This window comes from Heterocephalus glaber, unplaced genomic scaffold (genome assembly GCF_053883595.1).
Source record: "Heterocephalus glaber isolate CG9 unplaced genomic scaffold, H.glaber_assembly_v1.0 deba00001730, whole genome shotgun sequence".
Classification (NCBI taxonomy): domain Eukaryota; kingdom Metazoa; phylum Chordata; class Mammalia; order Rodentia; family Bathyergidae; genus Heterocephalus; species Heterocephalus glaber.
Genome location: NW_028258441.1, coordinates 1,984,036 through 1,999,941, shown reverse-complemented (window position 1 = coordinate 1,999,941; position 15,906 = coordinate 1,984,036). Strand labels below are relative to the sequence as shown.

At 33.9% G+C, this 15,906-nt stretch overlaps 1 protein-coding gene across 2 annotated transcripts in view; it reads right to left on the bottom strand.

Annotated features, from left to right (window-relative positions):
- Window positions 1-15,906, bottom strand: part of Klhl13 (kelch like family member 13) — a 199,852-nt gene that overhangs the window by 102,105 nt on the left and 81,841 nt on the right. The gene's annotated exons all lie outside the window — the stretch shown is intronic.

Below are 15,906 nucleotides of genomic sequence, written 5' to 3'. Positions count from 1 at the left end.
AATATTAATTTCCTGAATTTGATAGTTGAATTGAGATTATCTAAGGTGAATCTCTCATTGATATACAGTAGAGAGTTTAAGGCTGAAGGACACTGTACTAGCAGCAATTCATTCAACATGGTTTAAAAAAGAAATATGCTGTGTACTGATCTTAAACTTTTTCTATACATTTGAGAGAGTTTCAAAGCAGATTTACAAATTGAAAATGGTAACAAATTTTGATATATGCATATAAAAATCATACTTATGACAAGGATGGCAACAGCAATTAAAAAGCATTTGAGTATTTATTATGATCCAGATGGTGTTTTAAGCACTTTATAAAACTATCTTATGTATTACCACATAGAGTGGTGCTGAAGAGGAACGAGGACACAGAAACATACCCTTGATGTCTGAAGTAGAACATGCAAACACAAAATAGTACATGTAAGTCCATTTCTCTGAGAACAACTGTATACACACATGCATTTTATATGAATGTAGGACAAAATGTTAACTGTAATATTACTCTTCATTGATCTGGATTATGTATGATTTGCATTTTTGTGTTGTATATGTTGTTTTCCACATTTTAAAAGCAATAATCATGTATTTACAATTTAATTTTTAAACTTCTCTGTAAAATTTTGCTATATAACATAAGTGGAAATGTGAACACTGCACTATCATTAAGAGAAAAATACTTGAGTCAAATTTTTCAATATCAAAAAACTGGAAGAAAAAATATGACTTAATGAAATGTGCCACAATTTTTTAGCAGTGGGGAAACCAGTGCAGCATGCAGCTTGAGCCCCTATCCTGAGGAGCCCATCAGATCCAGCACAATTTGACCTGAGCTCCACCTCAGGAACCCACCACTGCTGGGGTCCAGAACATGCATGACAGAGAGCAGAAAGGCCATCATTCTGAGCCCAGGAAGATGGCTCAGTGGTGAGTAGCAGGGAGAGAGAGACTCTCCTAAGCTTGCTGAGAATTGAAGCCCACTGAAAGCAAAGAGAATCACTCTCACTCCAATAAAGAGTCAGCGGACAGCAGTGGCTGGTGAGTTATTGGGGTCAGTACCTCCTGCTGCAACCTGGACACCCTTGGGAGGGAGGGCGGTTCAAATGTGCAACAGAACTGTGCAGAGTTCAAACTTGAAGGTCAAGGAGCTCAAGTCCAGCCTTACAGCCAGAAATCAGCCTGAATTTCAGTAGACTACTCCACACAGATCTGTACGCTGGCCACATTGTCCACAGGTGACAACAGAGTCATGCTTTGTAGGGAACATTTTTATTTCTTTTTTTTGCCTTCTCCTTCTCCTCCTCCTTCTCCTTCCCGCTCCCCGCCCCCTCCCCCCCTCCCCTCCCCCTTTTCTTCTTCTCCTTCTCTTCCTCCTACTCTTTCTTCTCCTCCTCCTCTTCTTCCTCTTCCTCTTCTTCTTCCTCTTCTTTCTTCTTCTTTTCTTGCCTTTTTTGTTCCTGCTTTTGCCCTGTTTTTTGTTTTCTCAATTGTTTTCATGTTTGTGAGTGTGAACACAGTTTCTAGTTTCCCTGTTTCTGTCAAGTCAAGAGCCTGGAGTGAAGTATTTCAAGCCCCAAAAGAAAACAACTTCCAACCCAGATTGATATATCCTGCAAAACTATCTTTCAAAATCAATGGAGAAATAAGATACTTTCACAACAAAGAACACCTGATGAACTACATGAATACCAAACCAGCACTTCAAAAACTTCTAAACAGTATCCTAGAAAAAGACAAGAGGATACAACTCCATGAACCCCAATAGAATGAAGCCATCAGTCAAGGCAAGAAATTAAATGGAAAGGGGAAAAAAGACCCAATACCATGAAAATATCATGACAATGATTAATCAACACATATCAGCTATAACCATCAATGTAAATGATCTCAATTCACCAATCAAAAGAAACAGACTAGCAGAATGGATCAAGAAGCAAGATCCAACAATATGCTGCATACAAAAACACATTTAATTCAAAAAGAAACTCATAGACTGAAAGTCAAAGGATGGAAAATAATATTCCATGAGACAGGGACCCAGAAGAAAGCAGGGGTAGCTATCCTCTTTGCAGAAAAAGTGGATTTCAAATAAAAAGTAATTAAGAGAGACAAAGAAGGTCACTACATACTTGTAAAGGGAACAATCCATGAGGAAGAGGTGACAATCGTAAACATATACGCACCAAACACTAGTGCACTCAACTTTATAAAGCAAATATTAACAGACATGGAAAATCAAGTAAGCACTAATACAATAGTAGTGGGGAACCTCAATACCCCACTGACACAAACAGACAGATCAACTAGACAAAAAAATCAACAACAAAATACTAGAACTGAACCAAACTTTTGAGTGAATAGACTTGATATCTATCTACAGAGTGTTCCACCCCATAAAATCAGAATACACATTCTTTTCAGCTGCACACGGGTCATTGTCCAAAACAGACCACATGCTAGCTCATAGAACATGCCTTATTAAATGCAAAAGAATTGAAGTGATAACCTGCATACTGTCAGACCACAGTGCAATGAAACTAAAGAGGAAACTAAAACTCAATAGCAAAAGAAATCACAAAACTATGCAGATATATGGAAATTTAACAACAAACTCTCGAGTTATCAGTGGATCACAGAGAAGAAAGAAATAAGATACTCCCTAGAATTAAATGATAAATAGAAAACAGGGTTTTTCAAACCCCAAACTCAGTATATTACATTCTACCTGTTCTACACACAGGTCAATCAGGCAAATAAACTATATTTAAGGAGAAATGGGTAGAAGTATGGGATGAAAAGCTAATATTTATGTGCATTACCCTTCATGGTCAAAGGACAAGTATAACATGAAGAGGCAGTTTGTGTGGTCTGAGATCAAATAAGTGCCTCTCCCTGGAGGCCATGTAAGTCTCAACATTGCCTCAGGGAACTGAGACAGAAAAGTGTGTTCCAGGTTACCTTCCACTGACTCCAGCAGCCACCCAAGCTTGAGAAGGTGAAAGTGGGAGCTAAGCCAATCCCAAGAGACATGACAACACCAGACAATAGCTGATCTTAGATAAGGTTTAAAGTCATATACTAGTATTTTCAATAAGGTACGGGGAGGGGGGGTGTGACACTGGCAATACATACAGAGCTTTCCCTGTCAAAAACAACCTTAAATTAAATTTGAATTCTTTCTGCTTCCTTTGTTGTTTGCATAAAACAAGTTGCTTAAATTACTAAAGATTTTCTTTCTAGCTATCTATAGGCTACATCTATGTTAGCTATGCCATGCTGTGCTGACGCAGGAAAATATCTTCATCTCGGAGAGAATTAATTTTTTAATACACAAAAAGATCCTGAGAAAGGAAGGACACATTTCCTTAACCTAAATGGCAGGTTAAGGCCTTGGGTTCATAGAGGATATCTATGGTAGGGCTATCTGTGGGTCACAAACCTTTAAATTCTCATAGGTAATCCTCAGTGGCAGACACAGAAATGGGAAAAGTAAAGAGTTCACTTTTTCTGTACATTTTAATCTGAAATAAAGCAATAGTAGAAGGAATATAAAGTGTTGTAGGAAGAAAAAGTTAAAATAGCCTATATAACATGTTAATTTAAGAAAAACACAGGAAAATTCCTCTGACAATATAGTTTTAAAAGCATCTATATTGACTAATGCTCAGAATGACTTTATGGATCTTTATTCCTTGTCACATGTGCAGTAGCCAGAGTTTCACTTCCTATTGTTGTTACCACAGCCAATGGTAGTCCAAAAATATTAACTACAAAAATTACAGAAGTAAACAAATTATTTTTTAAATTACAAGCTATTCTGAATCATGTTTAAATCTTGTACCATCCTATTCCATCCCCCCAGGAACATGAATCATACTTTTGCTCAGATTACCCATGATGTACAAACTACCCACCCACTAGTCACTTGGCAGCCATCTCAGTTATCAGATCAACTAGTGAGGTACTGTGGTGCTTGGGTTCAAGGAATCCTTATTTTATTTAATAAAGGCTCCAATGTTTAAGAATAGTGATGCCGGGAAGTTTTATTACAATATATCATTATAATTGCTTTATTTGAGTTATTATTAATCTTTTACCATACCTAATTTATAAATTAAATTTTATCAAAGGTGTGTGTGGATAGGAATAAACATAGTGCAGTCTGCCCATCACACCTGTGCATTCCATATCATGGATTTAATCAACAATGGGACAGTGATATTTGAAAAAAATTATCTGTATTGAATTGTACAGTACTGTTTTTCTTGTTATTGCTTCCTAAATAATGCAGTATAACAACTATATCATCGCATTTACATTTAATTAGGTTTTATGAATAATCTAGAGATGACTTAAGGTATACAGGAGACTGTTCATAGGTTTTATGCAAACAACATACCATTTTATATAAGGGACTTGTACATATATAGATTTTGTGATCCCTGGAAAAATTCTGAAACCAATCCTTCATGGATACTGAGGGCTCATTATTATCAGAAGTTTCAGCTTTCCTTGTTTGAGAAAATATGGGAATTACAATTAGAACCTACTTTATATGGTTATTATGGGAATAGGATAAATTATATATATCTTGGGTGTCAAAAAACTCCAAGCTAAAACTTTCCACTACTCAAACAGAAAGTTTCAAAAAAAAATCTGCTCAGTGTTTGTAACTTTGCTCAACAGTCAAATGGAAAATATGACTTGAAAAAAACCTGTACAGGCCGAGAGTGAGAGTGAATCTCACGTTGCATCTCGCCAGACACAAAGGGGTGATGCTTCAGTCTAAGTGTCACTCTTGCCCAGACAACATATAGTGCTTCTGTTAGTGTATTAAAACATCTATCACTGAGTTTTTTTGTGCTTTATTTGTATAAAATATTGTAACCATGGCTTCAAGAAAGTTAGTGATACCAGCAATAAAGTTAAGAAGGAAACTGAGAACCACAACAGAGTTAAAGAAAGAAATTATTGTGAAATTTGTTTAAAACTTTGAAAAATGAATGTATAAGTATAATTTTTGGGCCTCAGAACAAATTACTTGGTTTTCAATTATTTCTTATGTGAAAAATACATTCAGATCTTGAACTTTCCAATGTTCAAACACAAATTTGGAAGAAATAGAGCCTGACAACCAGGGATCACTATATCTATCTATATCTAAATCTAAATCTAAATCTATATCTATATCTATCTATCTAGATCTGATTTAGAATTGGAACAAAGTAAATGCTATTCAAGTGTTAGCTATTATAGTATTACCAACACAACTGTTACTACTGTGACTTTCATCATCACTACCAAAATACAGAAATAAGAGTCGATGCTATGGGAAATGTAAGAAATGAATACTTAATTTGGCTTAGAAGAGGCTGGGGCAGGGGTTCTATGTCAGTGAAAGTTTCACAGAGGAGTTAAAATCTGTGTTGGATCATGAAGAATAAACAGGAGTTGTTCAGCCCAAAAATATGAGTGAAATCATCCTAGAAAGAGGATGGAAATATGTGGGAGCATGTCACCTTACAGTACTGAGGAAATGCTGAAACACATGTTCTGGGAAGGAGATGTGGCTGATGAGGTAGAGAAGAGCCATATGGTATGACAGGCCTTGCCATATTGAAAGTCAATGAAGACACCTAAATAAGGAAACAATATGAACATATTTACATTTCAGAAAGATCACTATGGCCACAATGAGGATAAACTGTCAGAGGATGGTAGGTAGAAAACTAAGACTAGAGAAAAATCAAATTAAAAAGATATGATGATGATTTAGGTGACAAATTAGTGGGCCTCAACTAAGGAAGTGGCACTAAGAATAAAGACCACTTATAAAAACATTTCATACAAAGGTAACATCCAGTATAAAGGCTGTTTGGGGATTCTTTCTCCTTTTGAGAATGAAGAAAGAACCACAAAAATAACTAGCTTGGAGCAAATGAAAATGTATTGAAAAACAATGCTTCTTTTTGAATGAGAAAACATGGGCTCAATTATTCAGGCAGAAAAAGGCAAATAAGATAAGATAAAGAAAAGTACAAATTATATTCATCATATGCAAAGAAACTAAACCAATGTAACAAACAAACTGTATATTAGAGAAGATTTGACACAGTGTAGAACAAAATCAATACATAGAAGGAAAAGAGAAATTATAACGCATATAGAAGACACTGTAACTAATAAAGCCTCCAAAATAGAATTGGCCTCAATATCCAATATTAAGAAATTATATCATAGAATAATTTATAATATGCATCTATTTTATCTACTACAAGTTTTTATTGACATGTGACAATGTTATATAGTATAATAAAGCAGTATTTCCATTATTGAATATTTATCACATGTCAGGAATTTGACTATCTCACAAACATTTATTTAGTCAAAAACTTTCATAAGTGATATTATTTTATACATGAGAAAACAGCCTCAGAAAGGTGAAGAAACTTTCCATAGTTCACCTAGCAAGTAAGAAGAAAAAGCTTGATTGGAATGTGTATTCAGCAGTCTTCAAAGTTTCTGCTCTTAACCAAATCACTATAACTTGATCATGTTCAATAATTCCAACTTATTCTTCAAAATGTACCAAAAGACCCGAATGAACATACATCAAGGTGTTAATAGAGACTATCTTGGGTAACTATTAACCTTATATTTATTTTCTCTTCTTCTCTTCTAAGTATTCTGTTAAAAATATAGATTATTTATAGAATCTGATCTCCAAAATGGTGGAAAAAGAGAATAAATAACTTTTGGGCAGAGATTCATAAAAAAACCATTTAGACTTGAGATACAAATGTAAGCCCATCAGCACACAGGAAGGATGGGGATGATGGCTGTGGATGAAACTGCAAGGAAAGCATGTGTAGAATATAAACAGTATTATGATTTTTGAGGGTCGACCTTGTATCCAGCTACTCTACTGAATCTGTCAATTAAGTCTAGAAGTCTTTTGGCAGAGTTTTTTGGGCCTTCTATGTAAAGTATCACATTGTCAGCAAATAATGACAATTTAACTTCTTCTTTTCCTATCTTTATTCCTTTTATTTCTTTCTCTTGTCTAATTGCTGTGGCTAATGTTTCAAGAACTATATTGAACAGGAGTGGTGATAGTGAACAACCTTGTTTTGTTCCTGATTTTAGTGGGAAGGATTTCAGTTTTTGACCATTTAGTATGATGTTGGCTGTTAGTTTTTCATAGATAGCCTTAATCAAGTTGAGATAAAGACCTTCTATTCCAATTTTCTGTAGGGTTTTTTTTTTTTATCATGAATGGGTGTTGGATTTTGTTGAATGCTTTTAAGAAAAGAGGAATCTCAGGATAGTAATTTCTCTCCCAGAAAGAGAACACATTTCTATAGCCTGGAAAATTCCTCTAGACAGATGAAGTATGCAATAAGTTTGTACCTTTTGTATGAGAACATGGAACTCTTCAATGACAGGAACAAATAGGCTGATAAATTGCAAATGCATCTACTGTAAGATCTTATGACAATGATAGTAGGTAGACAAAATACACAAATTTTCTGAACCAAAACAGTTCATTCTAAAAAAGCTACTGGCTTCAGAATTCAGTGTGCTACTCTTATATTATCCCTGCTGGTTTCCTCTAGCCAAGGATTTGACTTATAATAAAAATAACACATTAACATTCACATTTGGAATGACAAATTATAAAAGTGTAATAAAAAGGACTTATTAAAGTCTGATAATCTTGTTAAATTTATTTTCAATGAATGGAATCAAATAAATGTTTATTTAGCACGTATTTTGTGCCTAGACTTAAAATATAATTCTAGACTTTCAAAACTAAGAAGACTGATATCTTCCAACTCTCATATTTTACACAAGAGGACACTGCTTGACATAGTAAAGGCTCACATGCTTTTAAAGACTAAATGACTTGATTATCTGACCTGTACGCCTTTGACATCATACACTATAAAGAAGAAAACACATGTTATGCCAGTTAAAAAGGCTGGGCCCAAAAGGAAAAAAAAATGTGAAAAGAAAAATTTAAAAGAAAAAAGGTATAAGTATATTCCTAGAATCTAAACTAAATTCAATTAGCCTGTTTTACAGTTTTAAAAATTGTTACTTAATATTCAATTACTTCACTATAAGTAGGAGTTGATAAACCATTTAATCAAACAGAATCATCAGCAACAAATGATCAATGCTGCATCTTCCACTAATATTTACTAAATGCCTTCTACGCAAAAATTCATCACTATGTACTAGATTAAGATAAAAAATTGCAGCCAGGCATGGTGGCACACATCTATATTCCCAGTGCTCTAGGAGGTTAAGGCAGGTGAAGCACAAGTTTGTGCCCAATCCGGGCAACTTAGCAACATAGTGAGATCCTATATCAAAAAAAAAAAAACTTTAAATGGCCAGGCCTATAGGTTAATGTGAAGGCTCTGAGTTCAATCCCCAGTACCTCACACACACAAAAAGATATACAAATACTATATTGTTTGTCCTTCTACTTGCTCTTTTTTTTTTCTTTCCAGTACCAGGGATTGAACTCAGGACCTTATGCTTGCCATGCAGGCACAGCATCACTGAGCTAAATCCCTGGCCTACTTTATTAATGCTTCCTTGCAATTTTCTCTGTAATAAATATTCCTTAATGACCATGTTTCCACAAAATGTATAGTCAATTAGAAGGATTAATGACTTTAAATCATATTTTAGCATTGAAAATGTTTAACATTCAGCAATTAGATAATATTTGTTAAAATATAAAAGGAAAAAACCATTTGATCTTTTTGACTAATACATTTATTCAATAGTACTAATAAGCAATTACTACATGTACTACATTGTTAAGTGTGTTTTGTCTTATTTCTGAATAGAATTTTAAATTTTTCCTCATAAAGATCTAAATGTTGTTGGGATTATTACTAAACACATGTTTTGCGGCTACTTTAAATGGATTGTTTTCCATTGTATCTTCTTTTTTTTTCAATTAAGTTTATTGATACATTTTAGGTATACATTACAGTTACATTTATCACTGGGATCTTGTACCTTTACATGATATATCTTGGTTTTTATTTTTTCACCATTCCCCTGCCCTCCCTTCAACCCCTCCACCCTTCCCTATTTACAAAGACGTTGTTTCCTTTTTTTTTTCTTTTCTCATATTTTTTCTTTTCCCTTCTTTCCTTTCCCCTACCCCCCCCATTTCCCCTATTCCTTTAGAATTTTCTTCCTATATCACAATATCAATTATACATTTTGATCCTTATTTACACTTTTAGTTTTTCACACCAGAGAAACTATTCCGTATTTACACATGTGTGTCCTATTTATTTCACTTAAGAGTATGGCCTCAATGTGCATTCACTTAGCTACAAATGTCTCTAGATTCTTGTTCTTTATGGCTGAGTAGTACTCCATCTTATAAAAAAACCACATCTTCTTTATCCAGTCTCCAGCTGATAGGCTGTTTCCAAGTTTTAGCTATCACAAACTATGCCGCTATAAACATGAGTGAGCATATATCACTGTGGTATGATTCTTTTAATTCTTTTGGGAAGATACCCAGTAGAGGAAGTTCTGGGTCAAATGGGACTTCCAATCCTAGTTCTTTGAGGTAACTCCATACTGATTTCCACAGTGGCTGCACCAGTCTGCATACCACCAACAACGAAGAAACATTCCTTTCTCGCCACAACCCCACCAGCATTTGTTATTGGTTGATTTCTTGATAGCAGCCAATCTTTCTGGGGTGAGGTGGAATCTCAGCGTTGTTTTCATCTGCATCTCTTGAATGATCACTGATGTTGAACATTTTTTCATGTTTATTTGCTGCTTTTACTTCTTTGAGAAATGTCTGTTTATTTCAGATGCCCATTTTTGAACTGGGTCTTTATATTTGGGGGGTCTGATTTTTTTGAGTTCTTTATAGATTCTAGATAGTAGACCTTTGTCTGAGGAACAGCTGGTAAAATTTTTTCCCACATGTAGGTTGTATCTTAGCGCTGTTGGTGGTTTCTCTTGCAGTGCAGAAGCTTTTTTATAAGATGAGATCTCAATTGATTCTTTGTGCTAGTTTCCATGCTACTGTGGATTTGTTCATAAATTTTTTTCCTATGCCAATGTCTTCAAGAGTTTTACCTAACTTATCTTGCAGCAAGTTTAGTATTTCTGGTATAATATTTAGATCTTCAATCCATTTGGATTTGAGTTTAGTACATGGTGAAAGATAGGGGTCTAGTTTTAATCTTTGGCAAATTGCAATCCAGTTTCTCCAACACCATTTATTAAATACACTATCTTTCCTCCAGTGAAGATGGTTGGCTCCTTTGTCAAAGATGACATAGATGAGTATGTTTGGAGTTGTTTCTGCATCTTCTAATCTATTCCACTGATCCTCGGGTCTGTTTCTTTGCCAGTACCATGTTGTTTTTATCACAGTAGCTTTGTAGTACAGTTTCAAGTTGGGGGTTGTGATACCCCCTGCCATGTCTTTGTTGCCTAGAATTGCTTTTACTATTCTAGGTCTCTTCTGGTTGCAGATGAATTTTTGGATTGTTTTCTCTAGATCTGTGAAATAAACTGTTGGGATTTCAATCGGGACTGCATTGAACCTGTATAGCAGTTTTGGAAGTATGGCCATTTTCACTATATTGGTTCTTCCTACCCAGGAACAAGGGATGTCTTTCCATTTTCTTATATCTTCTTCCATCTCTTTTTTCAGAGTGTTGGAGTTCTCAATGTAGAGGTCTTTTGCTTCCTTCGTTAGAATGATTACTAGATATTTCATTTTTTTTTATGCTATTGTGAAAGGGATTGTTTCCCTAATTTCTCTCTCAGTGAGAGTGTTATTTTGTACAAGAAGGCTATTAATTTTTGAGTGTTGACCTTGTATCTAGCTACTCTACTGAATCTGTCAATTAAGTCTAGATGTCTTTTGGCTGAGTTTTTTGAGTCTTTTATGTAAAGTATCATATCATCAGCAAATAATGACAGTTTAACTTCTTCCTTTCCTATCTTTATTCCTTTTATTTCTTTCTCTTTGCTAATTACTGTGGCTAATGTTTCCAAAACTTTATCGAACAGGAGCGTTGATAATGGACATCCTTGTCTTGTTCCTGATTTTGGAGTGAAAGTTTTCAGTTTTTGACCATTTTGTATGATGTTAGCTGCTGGTTTTTCATAGATAGCCTTTATCAAGTTGAGATAAAGACCCTCTATTCCAATTTTCTGCAAGGTTTTTATCATGAATGGGTGTTGAATTTTATCAAATGCTTTTTCTGCATCTATTGAGATGATCATATGGTTTTTGTCCTTGACTGTTAATATAGTGTATTACATTTATTGATTTATGCATGTTGAGTCATCCTTGCATCCCTGGGATAAATCCAACTTGGTCATGGTGTATGATCTTCTTGATGTCCCTCTGTATTCTGTTTGCCAGCATCTTATTGAGGATTTTTGCATCTATGTTCATTAGGGAGATTGGTCTGTAGTTCTCTTTTCCATTGTATCTTCTAAATGGCTATTTCTGATACAGATAAATAGTATTATTTTTCAATATTTTATACCCAAGTCTTTTTAAACTTATTAATTTCATCAACTAGGGTGTTTTCAAGGCTTAGCTTTTACAGGTACAGTACATGAGCCTATCCTCTTTTTCTATATTTTTATTTTTATGGAGTACATGTAAAGTAGATAGCATGATGCTTTGCTATGCATAGACAGTGTAATGATTACTGTAAACAAATGAATTAATATATCTATCACCTTCCTTAGTATATCCACACACCTCTTTTCTGTGTGGTAAAAGCAAAATTTATTCTCCTAGAAAATTTTCAGTAAACAATACAATATTATTAGGTAGTGTCCTTATGCCGTACTTTACATCTCTAGGCTTATTCACCCTAACCATAAATTCATACCCTGTGGACAACCTACTTCTCCTTATTTCTTCACATTTCCATCCCTAGTAATTATCTTTCTACTGTATCTATGCTTTTTAATTCCATATAACTGAGGTCATACAGTATTCTTTCTGTGACTGACTTATTTCACTTTGCATAGAATGCTCCAGGTTTATCCATATTGTTGCAAATGACAAAATCTCTTTAAGACTGAATACTAATCCTTTATCTGTTAATCCACTGAAGGCTGTTTGTGTATCTTGGCTATTGGGAATAATGACTTAATAACGTGTCAGTGCCAACATCTCGACAAAGTTCTGATTTCCTTTCCTTTGGACATATACCCAACAGTGAGATTGCTGAGTCTCATGATATTTCTAAATTAGTTTTGTAAGGAATCTTCATGCTGTTTTCCATAATGGATGTACTTATGTACATTCCCACAAGAAGTGTAAGGATTCCCTTTTATCTGTATCCTTGCCAACACTTCTTATCTTTTGTCTTTTTGATAATAGCCATTTCTGATAGGTGATCAGTGATATGTGGTCTTGATGTCTATTTTTCAACATCAATTGCTGATGTTGAACATCTTTTCATATGCCCATGGACCATTTGTATGTCATCTTGGGGGAAAAAATGTCTATTCAGTTCTTTGCTTGTTTTTAAATCATTTTGTTTGTTTTGCCCTTGAGTTTTGTAAGTTCCTTATATATTTTAGATATTAATCCCTCATTAGATATATGGTTTTTTAATATTTTTTCCTAATCCGTAGACTGCTTTTACATTTTGTTTTCTTTGCTATGTAGAAGCTTTTTAAGTAAGCTCAACTTGTTTATTTTTGTTTCCATTGCCAGAGCTTTTGGTATGGAACCCAAATCACTACAAAGATCAATATCAAAGAGTTTTCTACCTACATTTTTGTCTAGGTGTTTAATTCTTTCAGGTTTTACACTTGGTTCATTAAACTGTTTTTATTTTGTACTTGTGTGTGGTGTAATAGGTATAAGGGTCTAGTTTTATTCTTTGATCCAATTTTCCTAGGGCCACTTATCTTCTACAACTTGACAGTTTTGTCTCTTTATTGACATTGACCAGAATTTATGCATGTATATTAAATGCTATTGATTGCAAGCATCATTGTTTTATTACTGCTTTAGGAAAAACTCTGAAGATCTCTTACATTTTACCACTGATGATGTTGGATTGATGGCTTCAGAGAGAGATTTTTCTAGTTAATCCAGAAAGTTTCTACCACTAACTTCTTAAAAGCTCGTTTTTATCCTCAAAATGGGCATTTAATTTTTCAGTACCTTCAGCATTACTTTAAGTATTTATATGATATTTATACCCTTCATGATATTATACCATTCCCATGGTGAGATAAAGCTTCCTTAGTCAAAAAGGATTACTTTTTCACATATTCTTGAATGTATATTATTTTATTTAGAATTTGAAAATTATCCTTAACCTGTATATGCATTTTCTCAGGTTTTGACATTTGAATTATACAGCAGTATAAAATGAATTGTGTGTCTTCCCACCATTTTCTGAGTTCTGAATCAGTTTATTTATAATCAGAATTACAGTGTTTCCTACAAAGGGGTTTTATTTATAAGAAAATCCATAAAATATGAAAATCAAAAGTCCTTGTGTTATAAACTAGGGATCATAAGATTAGTTGCCTATGTCTCACCTAGATTAGCTCCAGTAACATTCAGTTAGCCTGTCATTTACAAAGGTATTAGCTTAGAATGAAAAATACAGCAGGGGAATGGGGAAAAATAACCAAGAGAGATTATGTAAAGGTGCAAATTTCCAATGATGAATGTCACTATATTGTATACCTAAAATGTACCAATAAAATAATATTTAAAAAAAGAAAAGTACAAAGACACTTTTCATTTCTGAAGAGTTCTTATTAATTAGTCAATTCTATGTGAGATCTAGGTCATAAGTTCGTCTTTGATTTCTGGTCAAGAATCCATATATAATATAAGAGTTAACAATGTAAAAAATTTTAAAGAAAGCCTAAAATTTGGAAAGGTTAAGATTTCCTGAGTGAGAAAATAAAAACTGCAAGTATAAAAGAAAAAAATGATAAAATTGAGCGTCCAAGGAAAATACTACTGCTCATCAAAAGATGAACAAGTAAGAAAAAGGGAGAGTAAGCCAGAGATTGCAAAAATATTCAAAGTACATATGCTTAAATATTCATAATAAATTAGAATAGAAAAATCAAAATAAAACAACAACCCATTTTAAATAGGTAAAAGACATAAACTTACACTTTGTAAAGATCTCCAAATAGCTAATAAACATATTAAAACATACTCATATCATTACATACTAGAAAAATGTCAAAAACCATAATAAGGAAGAACTACACACTCTGATAACAGCTAAAATTAAAGAGATTGACAGTACCAAGGGTACTCAGCAATTCCATTCTTGTATATATCATTTAAAGGAAATTATTACATATGATAAAAAAGATTTATACAAGAAAGTCAATAAATATTTTTTCATAATGGCTAAATACTGGATGCAACTTAGATGACCACTAACTGGAAAATGTGATAGATTGCAGTATATTTAAACAATGAAATATTATATATCAAAAAAAAGGCACCACTGATACATGCAGCAAGGAATTCAACATACCCTCCTCTACACTTCTGCCAATATGGCCACATATTATACTTGTTATGATTTTCCTGCTTTCCCTATCTTTGAGCAAGTCTTGTCTTATAGCCCCCTGCCCAAGTGACAGTATATATTCCAACAAACAGGCACCCTTCATATATTTAACAGGATTATTATGTGAAATTCATTCTGCAGTGTCTGTCAAACAATAGTGAATTTATATCATGTTCTTTTCCCAATTCATCCTTTCCCATCTTTTTCCTTTTACAACACATCTGTATTTTAAAGTACTTCAGAACACAGAAACACAAGCATAGTCTATGCATCATTTAATGACAGGGACATGTTCTGTGAAACGCATCATTAGGCGATTTTGTCATTGTATGCACAATAGAGAGTGCATTTACACAAACCTAGATGCTGTAGGTCAATCACTCTACATGGTCTCTTGATACGATGATGAGACATAGCAAACACATTATGTGTAAGTCTGCTGCCAGTGTGACACAACAGCAAAATTTTTAATATAAGTAGGAATACACTCTAAAATGATAAAATATAGTAAATACATAAACCAGTTAGTCATTTATTATCATCATCAATATTGTATACTGTACATAAGTATATGCTTTATATTCTTACATGACAGGCAGCACAGTAGGTTTGTTTACACAAGCATCACCCCAAATGTATGAGCAATGCATCTCCTATGATGCTAGCATGGCTGCATTACCAGGTGATAAGATTTTTCAGCTCTACTATAATATTATAGGACACTGTTGTATACGCGGTCTTTTGTTGATGGAAATGTTATTACGTGGTGCTGCCTGAATTATATTTTAAAAATAATTTAAACGCCACATTTACATTTCAGTAATACTTGCGGTTATGCTCCACTTACTATTTGCCGAGCTGGCTCCCTCATGTGCTCTTTACACACAGACACACACACACACTTTACATACACACCTACCCCATGCCACACTTAATTTATCTTCACAACAATTTTGTGATGTAGGTACTATTAATAGCTTCACTTCACAAATGAGGAAATGAAAGTATAGAGAACTAAGTATGGAACAATTAAGAAGCTTTCTCAAGACTACACTGCTAGCAACCATTAGAGCCAGAACACTGACCACTCAAACACTATTCCTAATACATCATCCAAACTGTACACTTAAGCTATTGAAAATAAGAGATCTTCTTTCTCAACTGCAAAAACAGGAATGTGTTACTTTAAACCATGAATTTAAAATCCTATATTATCATAAGAAACAGTAAATGTCTCAGAGTAACTCCCTGAGAAGTCTTTAAATGGATTTTTATGAAAAGAAATGTGCACACAATCACCGGCAAT